This window comes from Coregonus lavaretus, assembly GCF_964263955.1.
Source record: "Coregonus lavaretus genome assembly, chromosome: 2".
NCBI classification, from domain to species: domain Eukaryota; kingdom Metazoa; phylum Chordata; class Actinopteri; order Salmoniformes; family Salmonidae; genus Coregonus; species Coregonus lavaretus.
Genome location: NC_139989.1, coordinates 43,287,686 through 43,303,759, shown reverse-complemented (window position 1 = coordinate 43,303,759; position 16,074 = coordinate 43,287,686). Strand labels below are relative to the sequence as shown.

Below are 16,074 nucleotides of genomic sequence, written 5' to 3'. Positions count from 1 at the left end.
ATCTGACAGACCCAGGGGTGAAAAACAACAAACAATGTCTCAATCATTTGTAGCTATTTGAATTCTCCACATAAACATTCTACTCTACACTGCTACTGGCTGCCATCTCCATGTCATTACTTTGTAAGTTGTATAATTAAATAAAGTAATGTGAAGACTGATGCAGATAAAACAAGTCCCAATGGGAAGTATTTATTCATTAGCTCCTGACGTATTGGTCTGCTGTGTGTAAAGTTGGCGCTAAAAGATTAGCCAGGTCTGGGTCACAGCACAGAGTTGTTCTGGGCCAAAGGGGGGGAATTAAATGATGTGTCAAACTCAGCTTTTTCCCCTGAGGGAGTTCAGAGGGGCAAAGCTGTGATTTAAACATGAGCAGCCACTTACATCTGCTGTCTGTTGTCATTTGCATAGAGCCCAGCAGTGAGCAGGTCTGAGACCTGTTGGTACCTGCTGTACAGCACCTGGAAGGGGTGGTTTACTAGTCAGATACACAATGGTATGGGAGGACCAACTACATTACTGTAGCATCGTCACTCTAGCATCACGACAATGGCATCACATGATACATAGTGATTATTTATTTTCATTTAATATACAGTGTGCATGCACGCACACACGCCCCGTGCTGTGCCGGTCTCCAGTAATGCAGTAATGGATGGCAGGTATGCTAGATGTCAGAGTGCCTCCCGGGATGCAGGAAGCTAATTAACCTCCCAGCTGGCCTGTTCCCTCCACGCACATCAGCCGCCACACACCAATATATATTTACATATCTAAAACACGGGCGTATGGGCTGTCGCTCTTAAAGACACCTTCATGGAGAATAAATGACACACATTGGCTACTGGACGTCAACTTTATGAATACCAACACAATAGAACACACTGTTCCTGTGGGGGACAATATATAACAACATGCAGGACAGCACAAGGGCTGTCCTTATCCTGGTCTCATTTCCTTTGTGGTAGCTGATATGAGAAGACTGGTACACACAACAGTAGAACAGTCGACATTCCATTACTGTCCACCAGCAATGGTCAATACGAAATGAAGATTGATCTTTCTTCTACCTCTTTACTAAGAGAAGCCAGCAAGTGTATCTGCCGGAGACATATGGAAAATAATCTATAGCCCTATCCCTAGCCACAGAACAGTGCATATTGCTCTAACTCACATGCTGCAGTCTCTCTACCTCCACACACATGATTATAAATCATAGCAGCACCAGTTATTAATGATAGCCATTTCTATTTGTGCTCCTGTGAGCAGCTTTCCCCAGCCAGCCAGCTAGCAGCACATGCCTCGCATGCAGGCAGGTGATTCTAATTGAATCTGCTTATAAATTATAGATAAGAGCTTTCTAATTATTCCGGTTTGTTCCATTCTTTATAGGAACACAATTTAATTGAATGGAGTTTGAGTTAGGGCGCTTCACCACAGGCACTGAGGAGAATATGGATACCAAAAGAGCCAACCAGAGAATACATCTCTCCAGACCTGGTTTTGGTAGATAGAGATATTGAGGCAGAATACTAGCCAAAGACTACCTGATTACTTCTTAGAGGTGATGGTACTTTATTGTTCAGTTTTGAAACAACCATCCTTTGGCCCATATTCATATTTCAGTCAGTACTGGGGTGCTGGGCTGTCTCACTGGAACTGATGTGATTTGTGCTGATGTCAGCAGTGGAATGGAGAAAGGGAATTGGGAAATAGCAATATGCAAATACAAGGGAGTCTTTATGGGAGTTTGAATGGGGTAGGTGTGTGGCCAATAGGGACAGCAAAACAAGAGCTAACATCAATTTTCCATCTCGTCTCTCTTCTCATCTAAAAGTTTGTGTTTCTAAATCTCTTTCAATAATTTGGCAACAGCACACTGTTTGTTGTGGGTACCAATGCACCTTATTTGAAAATAAATGTGGGGCGGACAGAGGGAGAGCAAGGAAGGCAATAAGGGTAGCTGTAGCGAGGGGAGTGAGAGAAGGGGAGAGAGAGAGAGAGAGAGAGAGAGAGAGAGAGAGAGAGAGAGAGAGAGAGAGAGAGAGAGAGAGAGAGAGAGAGAGAGAAGGAGAGAGAGAGAGAGAAGGAGAGAGCGAGAGAGAGAAGGAGAGAGAGAAGGAGAGAGAGAGAGAGAGAGAAGGAGAGAGAGAGAGAGACGGAGAGAGAGATAAGGAGAGAGAGAGAGAAGGAGAGCGAGAGAGAAGGAGAGAGGGAGAGAGAGACGGAGAGAGAGAGGAGAGAGAGAGGAGAGTGAGAGAGAAGGAGAGAGAGAGGAGAGAGAGAGAGAGAGAGAGAGAGAGAGAGAGAGAGAGAGAGAGAGAGAGAGAGAGAAGGAGAGAGAGAGAGAGAGAGAAGGAGATAGAGGGAGAGAGAGAAGGAGAGAGAGAGAGAAGGAGAGAGAGAGAGAAGGAGAGAGAGAGAGAGATGGAGAGAGAGATAAGGAGAGAGAGAGAGAAGGAGAGCGAGAGAGAAGGAGAGAGGGAGAGAGAAGGAGAGAGAGAGGAGAGAGAGAGGAGAGTGAGAGAGAAGGAGAGAGAGAGGAGAGAGAGAGAGAGAAGGAGAGAGAGAGAGAAGGAGAGAGAGAGAGAGAATAGCCTTGCTATTGAGAAAGGTCGCGTAGGCAGACCAGGCTCTCAAGAGAAGACAGGCTATGTGCACACTGCCCACAAAATGAGGTGGAAACTGAGCTGCAGTTCCTAACCTCCTGCCAAATGTATGACCATATTAGAGACACATATTTCCTTCAGATTACACAGACCCACAAAGAATTCGAAAAACAAATCACATTTTGATCAACTCCCATATCTATTGGGTGAAATACCACATATTTGTGACCTGTTGCCACAAGAAAATGGCAACCAGTGAAGAACAAACACCATTGTAAATACAACCCATATTTATGTTTATTTATTTTCCCTTTTGTACTTTAACTATTTGCACATCGTTACAACACTGTATATAAACATAATATGACATTTGAAATGTCTCTATTATTTTGGAACTTGTGAGAGTGTGATATTGACTGTTAACTTTTTATTGTTTATTTCACTTTTGTTTATCCATTTCACTTGCTTTGGCAATGTAAACATATGTTTCCCATGCCAATAAAGCCCTTTGAATTGAATTGAATTGAGAGAAGGTTGAGGGATCAGCAGCAGCAACAAGTCCAATCAGTCACAGAAGAGTCATTTATCTCAGTCGGAGAGGCACTCATTCAATTATTCTCTAACTGTTTACTTTGGTGGAAACAGAGACGCGCCGGCGGGCACCTATTCATTCATTAGATTTTTATACTGCCACATTATGCTACTAGACTAGGACCAAGCTGGCGTGAATAAATAGTACACACCTAAGACAGTTTGTAACAAGAGAGTGCACTTTGATGTGCCGTGCCAGAGAATGAGTGCACAATATATGAATGTATGGCGCAGTGGTCTAAGGCACTGCGTTGCAGTGCTAGCTGTGCCACTAGAGATCCTGGTTCGAATCCAGGCTCTGTCGTAGCCGGCCGCGACCGGGAGACCCATGGGGTGGTGTACAATTGCCCAGCGTCGTCCAGGGTAGGGGAGGGAATGGCCGGCAGGGATGTAGCTCAGTTGGTAGAGCATGGTGTTTGCAACGCCAGGGTTGTGGGTTCGTTTCCCATGGGGGGCCAGTATAATAAAAAAGAATGTATGCACTCACTATCTGGATAAGAGCATCTGCTAAATGACTAAAATGTAGGTGTAAGTTGAAAGTAAATGAGAGAGAGAAACAGAGAGGGGGGGAGAGTCTCTGTTTCCTTGGCGTGCATGAGTCATACACTGAGTGTACAAAACATTAGGAACACCTGCTCATTCCATGACAGACTGACCAGGTGAAAGCTATGATCTCTTCAATCATTGTAGATGAAGGGGAGGAGACAGGTTAAAGAAGGATTTTTAAACCTTGAGACAATGGAGACTGCCAGGTGCACCGGTTTGTCAAAAACTGCAACGCTGCTGGGTCTTTCATGCTCAATAGTTTCCCATGTGTATCAAGAATGGGGGGGGGGGGGGTGCAACTCAATATTAGGAAGGTGTTCCCAACGTTTGGTATGTTCAGTGTATACCATATTGTAAATGTGCATTGTCAAGATGTACATAACAATGCTATCTGTGTGTTTATGCACTTTGTGTGTGCATGAGAGCGAGAGAGAGAGAGGGATAGCAAGGGATTGCAGTAAATCGTTAACTTTGAGTACACAGTAAATTGCTGACTCATGTAAAGAACAGGAGCCCAATTACATCCTAGGAATGCCTGGCGCCCCTTCGCCCCTCTGGTGATTGAACTGCTGCTTGGACTTCTCACAGCCATTTGTTATTTCAAGGATTTTTTTGAATGTGTGCAAACCCAAAGCAAAACGTGGTCGGTTGTGAGGCATAAAGTTGTGCCGTGACAACCAGCATTTACAGTCCAGATTAAGTCCTCGCTCAGGTTGGCAGTTATGTGTTTTCTTTGTGTTTGTGCCCTTGCGTTATCTACAAGCTTTTCCATCACATATTCCTCTCTGCAGTAAATAGGCCTCCATCCAAAGTGCCCAACTCGCAAGGTATAAATACTGTAATAAGTTAGATGGCAAGCGCTGGGGAAAGGAGACAGAAGCCATTTATTGTGAGAATGGGAACTCCAGTATCGAGAGTCCTAATAGCAGGAGAAGGACAGGGAGGAGACTTAAAGTGTAGGAGTGACTAATGACCTTAGAGAAAGGGACTTGAGCTTTATACCACTGGTGACACATTTGTTTGGTGGTTAAGTTTGTGTAAAGATCAAAATGTCTGTTTGAGAGAAACTTATGCAAATTGGATATATTTGGGAGCCTTTCCAACAGTGGGGAAGCACTTCAGCTAAAAGTGAAGCAGAATTGGTAGCAAAAGAGGAATAATTGATTCAAATGTTTAGTTCTACAAAGAGGAGTGCTGATATCAATGGATAGGTTCCTGTGCTGAGATGTACTGACAGGTTAGTGGGAGTGGAAGGTTCGAGATAGAGGAGAGGTTGTATGGATATAAAGTGACAGAATGGGATATACAGTTTGGTCCCACTTTGACATAAACAAAATACTAGTTCTGTATCATTCCATCCACAATGATAACTCCATGCCTGAAATTCAGAAGCTGCCAGGGTGTGAAAGCTGTGAGCACGCTCAGGTAAGAGCATTGGCTAAAGTAATTTAAGATGGAGAGTAATGTAATCTGTTGAATGGGACAAAGCCTTAACCTAAAACTCATTTCTTCCTCCATGGCATTGTGCTTTGTCTGCAGAAAATAGGATTTGTAGTGAGTTTCCAGACACTTAGAGCTAGTGTTAAAGAGGAGAGTTATAATTCACATCACACCAGATGCCCAGCCCAGTCAACATACACATACACACACACACACACACACACACACATACACACACACACACACACAGGCTGAATCCCAAATCACCCCCTTCCCCTTCCCCTCCACAATTTGCAGAAGTGTCCCAAAGCTGAGCGAGTGAAAAGTATCAAGGGTGTAGGGGCTAATTAGACCCCCAGATAGACACTTCAACCGAGCCAGCAAGGCTGCAGGCTTCAGAGCGAAGTACTATCCTGACACACACTGCGATATGTTTGGAGTTTGTGCAATTTCATACAAAATAATGGCAATGCCTGATTATATGTCATGTGCATTTATTTATGTCTGATTTGGAGACTTGACACAAAAACCTCCCAAATTACATTTTTAACTGTTACTGAGGTTTATATATTGTAAAACAACAGGGGGGATTTGTTCATTTCAATTTCATGCTTGCTTTGTGGAACATGAATTGCATCATTCAAGTCAGGAGTGTGTCCCTTAAGTTGATGGGTTTACTGATCCCATCGTCACTCTCTGGAAGTCACCCTCATTTCGTCAGCAACACATGACAACGGAGAGCCCTCCGAGCGAGTTGGAAGGGGTGGGGGGGGTGGTTTGGGATTCACCGACACAAAACCAAGAGGTCCCTCACCTCTGTTCTACTTCCTCATTCATTACTATTCAGATGCTGCTCCATATCAGTTTCTTTAGGACACCCAGTGCAGCTCTTGGGCAGTAGGGTTACAAGGGGCACAGACCTTGTTAAAAGCCCTTGCTGTATGTTCAAAGACACAGGAACAGTTGAGGAGGTAAGGAGAAGGGAGTAGTTAGTTAAGCAGTGGGTAGAAACAGTCTTCATGATTCACTGACTCAAGACCAGAACACTGAGAACACAGACAGAATGGAAGCAGAAAAACGATTAATTAGTTCTAACAGTTAAAGCCAGACCATCAAGGACCACTGGACTAAAAGCACCATACAGTCTTGGCTGTAAGCTGCCTTCAAATAAATACTGCTATTATATAATTGTACTTTTTACTATTGAGAATAAATTACATGTATTAAACTACAGCGGGAGGTTTTAGGGTGTTACTTCTAGCATCCATTTCACTCAGCTGAAAGGGTATGCTAAGTAGCCCAATGTAAAGGGAACAGGTATAAAAACTGTATAGTGCACATTGGTGTCCATCATATTTCCACACAGTACAGAGTAATGGAACAATAGTAGGTAGGAAATTAGAACATTCATGAACTTACTAATAACTTTCTGACCTCTCAACAGTGGAAATAACATAAACAGTGGTTCTGTCCTTCTGTCCTTCCTCCATCCCTGTGTGTGTGTGTGTGTGTGTGTGTGTGTGTGTGTGTGTGTGTGTGTGTGTGTGTGTGTGTGTGTGTGTGTGTGTGTGTGTGTGTGTGTGTGTGTGTGTGTGTGTAAAACATGAAGAGGAAATATTAAACTCATTTTGATTTTGGTATTTGGTCATTCGTGTAATCATCAGGTTTACTGCAGCAGGTATTTGCTTAATTAATGTATAACTGTTTCCAGATGTGCTTAATAATGCAATAATAATGCCATTTCAGATAGCCCTTTCTGTCAGACTGTAGTCCTAGCCCGAGGCTTAGGGGACTCACCACCCCTCATACAAAACTGAGCATTAAGCTGTGCATATTCTGAGCAGAGGCACATCACTGTGGAAAGCAGAATTGGCTGGGAGGGGATCTATCAGCATGGGAATGGAGGAGGAAAACAAACGCATATGCAAAACAGAGGAGGGCAGAAATAAATCTAAAAAGTCACAGCCAGTAAATCTTTGATGAGTCCCAAACTATTCCTCTTTCAGCAGGAAGGCTTTGGGGTATTTTAACCAGTGTGTTGTTGTTTTTTCCATCTTGGTGAAGGCCTGGGTTGATTTACTTTATTAAATGGCGGGGGAAATGAAAATAATGACTAGAAGAGTTTGGAGGCAGAGGAACTGAGGGCACAAGGGGATGTGTAGGGGGAGAATCATTTACAGCAGGAGACAGACGCAAAGTGTGTGTGTGTGTGATCACGTGAGTCTGCATATCTCTTCTACCTCCGCACCCTCTTCCCCCATAACATGATGGAGCTCATTGGCAAGGTAAATTGACAGCCATGTTTAATTTCCATGAAATAACTGAAAATTGAACACAGTGAGAATGGAGAGCGACATGGCTTTTCATCAAGAGCCCCAGACAAATAAACAGAGTAGGGCTACTATGCTACAGCAAGAGTCAGACACATTCCGTTTTCTCTGGCAGCAACGTCCCATAAACACTACACAGAATCTTATACAACAATGCGAACTGCAATAAGTATAAATGTCTTGAATCAGTTATTTTGTTCAGAAACTATAGAGGACAGAGATAACGGTCAAACAGCATAGGAGATGTTGTCTTTTGCAGTTACAGTATCTTGATAAACCAAGGCTTTATCCTCACATGTACCGTTTCATGTGGGCCAATATTCCCATAAACCACCAGTTACTGTATATGCCTGTAACATGAATAAAGACCCCGGTAACACTGACAATAACTCCATTCCTTATCAAGTCTCATGGTTGTACAGTGGCGGATCCTGTCTGCTGTTTAGAGCAACACCAATATCTATTTTCTGAACCTCGGAACGCAGAGATGAAAGTATTTCAGCTTGTTGACACAGAACAGTGAGGATCATTATTTATACCCAGGCACACATGGGACTACTTCACTCAGCAGCTCCAAGCCCCAAATGCAACCGACTCACCCATCTCCCTCCTCCAGTCCAAACAAACATTCTCTCACTCAACCCCCCACCAAACACACAAACCTCAATCCGCTCTATGTACTGTAGAACGCCATGGGTCCTTTATTCATCTTTCAGCAGCCCTAATCTAGTCCTAATATCTGCTCTCCCTCCTTGAAAACATTATTTTGAAGAGTCAGAAGGGGTCTTTCCATCCAATGAGTGTGAGTTACATAAAGCCCAGTGCATTCAGTGGATATTTCACAGCTTTGCTGTTTATCCTCGGACACAGAGGCTGCACAATAAGAGGGAAATGTAAGTGCTTAGTGGGCCTACTGAGAGGACCCTTAGCCGGGACACAAATTACTTCACTCTGCTCTGAACTAACATGGAGAGAGCTGTCCTGAAATGAGGCTTAATTAGACTCCACTTCATAACAGTGCATCTCTAACTGAAATAGTGTAACTTCTCTGATTTGGTGACATACAGTATATGAATGTGCTTTACTCGAAAACATGTGGGATTTGATGGGTTGATGAATGGTTTCCTACATACAGTGAAAGTGTCCAGATATACTGTAGGTCTGTATATAGTCCTACAAGGCAGATCACAGCACACACCCGCTGTCCACTCATAATAATGGTGATCTTGATGCTTTTCACAGTCCAGCTTTCCAAGCAGTTTGTCTCATATGATCACTTTCTGTTCATAAAAAAGAATGAAATAGCCTTGATGCTTTGAATAACTGTGGCACTCACTCCCCCATGCAGTCCCTGTTCCCAGAAACAACTTAGGTCTGGGCATCCCTCCATCCCTCCTGACACGTACGCATGCACTCACACACAGAGACAGAGACACACACACACACAGAGCCACAGCACACGTCCAGTCACCCGCCACTTCATCCAGACTGCTCTACTCCCCACGCCATCGCTGCCAGACAAACAGGCGAGAGCTGGCCTGTCTCATCAAACTAGCTAGCAGTAGAAATCTCTGCCCTCTCTTTCCATCTCAGGGAACAGCCGGGAGCTAGGCAACATCAGCTACATCTGCATAAGACATTTTATGTCACCGCTTCTGCAACCTTTGATGGTTTCTTTCCCGCCCCAGTGATAATAAAATGATGCTATGTATGTATGACAGGCTGCTTGGGGACTTTAAATGATGGATGGCAGTCTGTGCACTAATTTATGCTAAGCTAGTTCACATGTTTTCTTCAACAGAACAGTAATGGGTCCTCTAGCCCCTGGGTAGGTTCTAATGTGCTTTGCATGCATGCATGTGCGTGTGTCATTGGAATGGCTGTGTGTTGGAGGGTACTGTATGACTAGAGGAGAGAGTGTAGAGTAGCCAAAGGCTGCATTTACACAGGCAGCCCAATTCTGATATTTTTTTCACTAATTGGACTTTTGAACAATCAGATCAGCTCTGACAAAGATCTGATGTGAAAATATCTAATGTGATTGGTCAAAAGACGCAATTAGTGAAAAACAGACTAGAATTGGGCTGCCTGTGTAAACGCAGGCTAAGTGTGTGGCCAATTAGTAATTTCAGCAGCTCTGTGTTAAATTGCCAAGGTGCAGAGGTCGGTTTTAAACACTGAAACAATCAAGAGCTTAAACCAGGTATGTAGCTCCTCTAACAAGAGGCCAACTGGTAAATCACATGACATCTACATTCTACACAGCATATAATCGCAATTATGCACCAGGAAAAGAGCAGAGAGATGTTAAACGTTGGCTTGATGAGATAGAGCCGCATGGGAAAACAGAGCGTATAGCCTGATCCTCCAGAGATGCGGGCGGCAGGCTCTACGCTACCCTGCCTGGGGTTATAAAAACAGACCGATTCAGGCCCTCCAAAAGTGCATTTCTGATGGGATTTCTTCTTCATTGAGTTTTGTTTGATTGCCTTTCACAGGGAAATCATCCTGCCTGGGGGCAAATGAGCAGAGACAGTACTCTCCCCTATATCCTATCCAAACACACACATTCTCTTTTTCACTGTCACCCCTGTCTCATTCTCTCATCTCTCCCCCAAATCTCACTCTCTGCTTTCTCGTTCAATTGAACTTGGCCTCAGAAATAACACATTTACGTTCTCTAAAAGGGTCAGCGCCTCATATATATATATATACACAAAAGTATGTGGACACCCCTTCAAATTAGTGGATTCGGCTATTTCAGCCACAACCGTTGCTGTCAGGTGCATAAAATCGAGCACACAGCCATGCAATCTCCATAGACAAACACTGGAAGTAGAATGGCCCATACTGAAGAACTCAGTGACTTTCAACGTGGCACTGTCATAGGATGCCACCTTTCTAACAAGTCAGTTCATCAAATTTCTGCCCTGCTAGAGGTGCCCCGGTCAACTCTAATCTAGGAGCAACAACGGCTCAGCCACAAAGTGAAAGGCTACACAAGCTCACAGGATGGGACCGCCGAGTGCTGAAGCGCGTAGCGAATAAAAATCGTCTGTCCTCGGTTGCAACACTCACTACCAAGTGAGCAAGCAACGTCAGCACAAGAACTGTTTGTCGGGTGCTTCATGAAATGGGTTTCCATGGCAGAGCAGCCGCACACAAGCCTAAAATCACCATGCGCAACGCCAAGCGCCGGCTGGAGTGGTGTAAAGCTCGCCACCATTGGACTCTCGAGCATTGGAAATGCATTCTCTGGAGTGATGAATCACTCTTCATCATCTGGCAGTCAGACGGACAAATCTGGGTTTGGCAGATGCCAGGAGAACGCTACCTGCCCGAATGCATAGTGCCAACTGTAAAGTTTGGTGGAGGAGGAGTAATGGTCTGCGACTGTTTTTCATGATTGAGGCTAAGCCCCTTAGTTCCAGTGAAGGGAAATCTTAACGCTACAGCAAACAATGACATTCTAGATGATTCTGTGCTTCCAACTTTGTGGCAACTGTTTGGGGAAGGCCCTTTCCTATATCAGCATGACAATGCCCCAGTGCACAAAGCGAGGTCCATACAGAAATGGTTTGTCGAGATCGGTGTGAAAGAACTTGACTGGCCTGAATAGAGCCCTGACCTCAACCCCATCGAACACCTTTGGGATGAATTGGAACGCCGACTGCGAGCCAGGCCTAATCGCCCAACATCAGTGCCCGACCTCACTAATGCCCTTGTGGCTGAATGGAAGCAAGTCCCTGCAGCAATGTTCCAACATCTGGTGGAAAACCTTCCCAGAAGAGTGGAGGCTGTTATAGCAGCAAAGGGGGGACCAACTCCATATTAATGCCCATGATTTTGGAATGAGATGTTCGACAAGCAGGTGTCCACATACTTTTGGTCATGTAGTGTATCTTTCTTAAACACCGCTATGTTGCACTGCAGCTGTTCCCAGTGTGAGAGAGAAGAGAGGGAGGCGTTGAACAAGATGTAGAAGATGGGCAAAGATTTTAGAAAGATTTAGTGAGACGAAAAAGGCAGTCAAGCCAACAGTGGTGGAGACGTGCCTCTCCAGCAACAGCATGGAGCCAGAGAGTTGGACTACTGCACTTAGCTAAGTAAGAGAATGTTGGCCTGAATCTGCATTTAGTGGAAATATGCTGATGTGGATTCTGTATGCAGGTTCTCTGGAACTTCTTGTCCGTGTGGCTGGGGATGACAAGTCCAAACACCTCAAGCTCGTTTAGATAAACAAGCAATTTTGCTAACGAATTGTACATTTAGCACAGTTCTGGAGAAGCTGACGTGTTGGGTCAAGATTTGAGTGTTCAGCCAGATGCGCCAACTCTCTGTGATGGGTAAAATGTTGACAAAAACAGGCAGGGAGAGTTTTGTATTGAAGCTTGAAGAGCAGTGACAGCAGATAAGGTTTGCTGGATCAGAGCTCTCCAACTTATCTCACCTTGTGTCTCTGCTCTCTCCCTCTCTCTGGGACTTCTGCAGCAGGCGACCCGTGCAGGCTTCGCAGCCAAGAATTAAGTCACTTTCTGATGATTCATCTCTCTGTCCCTCTCTTTCTCTGCTTTCTGTCTGAAAGCAGTGGTCCTCCTGGCCCCTGTCACTTATCTGTCCTCTCCCTCTCTTCCTCCCTCCTGGGTGAATGGCCCCTTCCTTCTCTTTCTGCTTGTCCATGGCTGCTGAGGATAGAGCTGGTGATAAGAAACAGACCAAGCCAGGATGAAGGTTGCTGCTGCGTCTCCCTACCAGGTGCTGACATTTAATCCATGCAAATGTATCACTACTTTGGCCCACCGCAGCACACAATATTGGATGGCAGGCGCGTCAAAATTGACTGCAACCACAAATGAGCAAGTGCATGTGAGAGGTGGGTGTTTTTGTATTTGAATAAAAATACAGGAGCCTCTTCATAAAGAGCTGATTGTTGTGACTGTAAAGGGAACAAACAAAGTGAGGAACAAACAAAGTGGGCACGGTTAACTGCGGTACTAAAGTGACAGGATGTAACATCGCAAAGTTCCCTCCATCAGACATGTATTAGCATATTATTTGCTGCATTGAGGAAATTGTCAGGAGATCACTTGGGACTTCATAAATAGTGCAGCAGGTCACTGTGGAAGCATCTATAATGTGTTTATCAAAGGCGAAGTCAGACTCCAACATGAGCTAGGTGTTTATGTACACAGGGCTGCAGCTGTCAGGACTAATACTGTACCTCCCACCAAACTCATCTCAGAGCCTAGGGAGTGTTTTACCCTCCATCTCTAGAGATGATAAAAACACAGAAATTAATTTTCTGTCAGGTTCTAGCCACACTCTGTGCATCACTGTGATTGATCTTCAGCTTATTCGCTACAGGGAGACGATCAGCCCCTGGCTTCAAAGAGGAGGAATCCGAGGTGGTTCTACCAGCAGATTACTGTCTGTGTGTGTGACAGTGTGGAGTCTGTCTCTCCCACACAAAGCAATGTTCCGGCTGATGTTGACATCCAAGGTGTCACGCATTCACTGAGAAAAGCTCATCGATCCCCCCCCCCCCAGTATGTGTGGATACTGCAGGGAGAACGCAAACAGTCAAGAAAGAGGAGGACACATTTCTCTGACAGCCAATCTATCTGACATCATTGTAAATGTTTCCTCCCTGGTTGTAGAACCACACTGACAAACAGCTTATACCAAAGGACACAGTGCTGAAGTTTTAACAGTATTGATTTGAAGCACATATGGATGCTACTGGTGAGAAAGTCCTTCACCTGCCCTTTCAGAGTGTGGTTGACTGGGCAGAACTACTGTCTAACTAACCTGTTTCTGCTGCTACAACGATGTTCAGTCAAGTCGTTATTAACCAGAAGCTAAGTAAAAGTCAACATGGTCTGCCTGATATCCCTGCATAGCACTGAACAATAACTTATAAAGGCTTTATGAAGTATTCAGAAGCACTATATAAATGCTTTCTAAGCAAGGTCATACTTTTGTACATTCAAGGTGATAAAATATCCTTAGTAAGGACTCCCTACATCTGGTGTTTACTCTGCTGCATTCATAACAGCACTGATGAAATCTCAGCTTGGGGAGAAATTGTGATATTGTGGACTGCTTGTTGCCTTTTCCTCCACATCCCGCCCCCTCCTCCGCCTCTCCCAGGCAGGCATGCAGCAGTGGGCTCTCTCTCTCAGGCCCGTGGCCCATCAGTCCAACCCAGAGCAGAGCTCTGAGGGGCCATCCATCACAGGGCCCGCCCCGCAGCCAGGGGATAGATTTCCGGTCCCCCGGCCCACTCATCAATCACCACGGGCTCCCCTGCATACCCAAGCAGCACAGAGAGAAGAGGGTGGGAAAGACCAGGTAATGTCACAACTACTAGTACCAACCTGCCAGGCAGCTTCCAATAAGGTGATAAACACATACATACAGAACACTGCTTCTGAGGAGACCTCCATGAAAAGCAGGGGATAAACCAGCATCTGAGGAGGACTTGCATTTCTATCCACTATTCCATTTTTGCTTTGGATTAAATGAATATCAAGTATTTATACTGTAAAGCTCCACCACGGTTGGAGATCTTCTCTCAAACGGTCTAAAATGGGATTCTGTGATCAGTGAAAATGGGTGGAGCCAACTGACTGATGCAAACTGATGCAAGGAAGAGAGAGACCTGAGACATTGCACACTACAGTAAAATGTCAATGTAAATGTACAGTGATGACAATTAAGAAAGAAAAGTAAGGAGCTGATGCAACAGGATAGAAAGAGCATGATCTGGGGAATGGGGGCAAAGAAACAAAGCTAGTGTGGGGTTGTGTATTGTGGGTTACACCACTACAGCACATCAACGGTAGTAGAGAGAGAGGGAACATATAAAAAGTACTTACTGTATTGAGTATGAGTCCAGCTGCTGAATTCTTCCTACAGGGCTAATGACAGATTATGGCTGGGGAGTCAGGGAGAAGGGGGTGGGGTCTGCCTGCCCTGTTTGTATACTCGTCATAACCGTGATGAGAGGAGGGGCAGAAGGTTTGCTGATGTCAACACAGCCAGGAGGAGTTTACAGGTGTCTGCACTTCCTCAATGGTGACTCCTCCCCACCAACACACTTCTGCCCCACCCCTGAGTGAGTGACTGACAGAGGGGAGCGGGAGCTTCTGTTACTGCTGCTGCTACAGGCATGCTTGCAATTAAAACCTCTAATTAATCAGAGCTATTTAAAGAAGCCCATTCCTCCCCCTCGGCAGGCAGAGCAGGCAGACAGACAACCAGAGAGCAGGCAGGCAGACAATCAGAGAGCAGGCAGGCAGACAACCAGGCAGGCAGACAGACAACCAGGCAGACAACCAGGCAGACAACCAGGCAGACAACCAGGCAGACAACCAGGCAGGCAACACAGAGCAGACAACACAGAGCAGGCAAGAGGGAAAGATTAACTGAATGTTCTCTCTGATTTACCTTCTCTCCCTCTATCCCCCACTTTTTAGTTCTGCTGTTCTCTGTTTTCTTTCAGAGGCCAAGCAGCTGCTTTCAGAATTATTGCATAATGAGAGATTGGCTTTGCATTTGTGTGAGGAAAGGGCTGGCCCCGAGTATAAAGATGTGGACTATTATAAGCAGAGTAAAGTTTGATGTTTGTTTACAGTTCCAGCATAGCATTCTCAGAACTGTATAGTGTTCTGGAAATCAATTGTGTATTACAGTTCATGATTTCTGTGATTGTGAATCCACTGACTGAAGATCATATGTGGAAGTTCCAACCCCACATACACAGCTATACCAAAGATCTGAAGCTTTTCCATATTTTCTCCAGTGCCTCTTTCTCCCGAAAAACGTAACTGATGGTGGATCTGGTTGTTTAATCTTTAATCACCAGTGCTGCGTTAGGCACAGACATAATATCTTGTTTTGTTGGAACATGCAGCAATAAAGAGCGAGTGTGATAGTAACAGCCTGCTGGTGGCTGACAGAGACAGATTTCTACTGGAGATAGTAACAGAGGATCAGCTTGTTACTCATACTATCTACAGTGTATATATATCCCATTCTATCTAACTGATTTACAAGTAGCTCTACATTTACAGTAACTGATCAATAATCATCAGTTATCGGATGTTTAATGGATACTCTGATATTTAACAGCTACCAACAAAACCACAGGACATCTCAGTTGGGAGGTGAGGTCATACTCTTTACCCATGAATTCAAAAGCTCCATGATCTGCCCTGACACAAACCGTCTCTAGAGAGTGACAAACATAGTAACCATGGCACCATATACTTATTGAGTAGGTATCTTCACTTGTACCTAGGGTTTCCTTGTGAAGCTTGTTTTGTTCATTTTCTCTGATACGGGCACTAATGTAATTCAATCTACATCCTAACATGAAACTAAATATATTGAATTCCCATGAAGAACCCATCCAACCTCAAGGAGAGCAAACATCTACACTAATGCACACGTGGACATCTGAGAGCATGAACATCAGTGTCTACAACGAGCCCAAGTACATCAGATGCACACACATCGATGCAAATTCCTTATGCAAGCAGATAGCCTATCATACA

General features: G+C 44.7%; 1 pseudogene across 1 annotated transcript in view; it reads left to right on the top strand.

Annotated features, from left to right (window-relative positions):
- Window positions 1-12,043, top strand: part of LOC311139138 — a 77,814-nt pseudogene extending 65,771 nt beyond the window's left edge. The window contains exon 48 of the transcript in view: window positions 12,008-12,043. The product of the transcript in view is annotated as an uncharacterized misc_RNA (transcript). The remainder of the gene's footprint in view (window positions 1-12,007) is intronic.
- The last annotated feature ends 4,031 nt before the right edge of the window (window positions 12,044-16,074 follow it).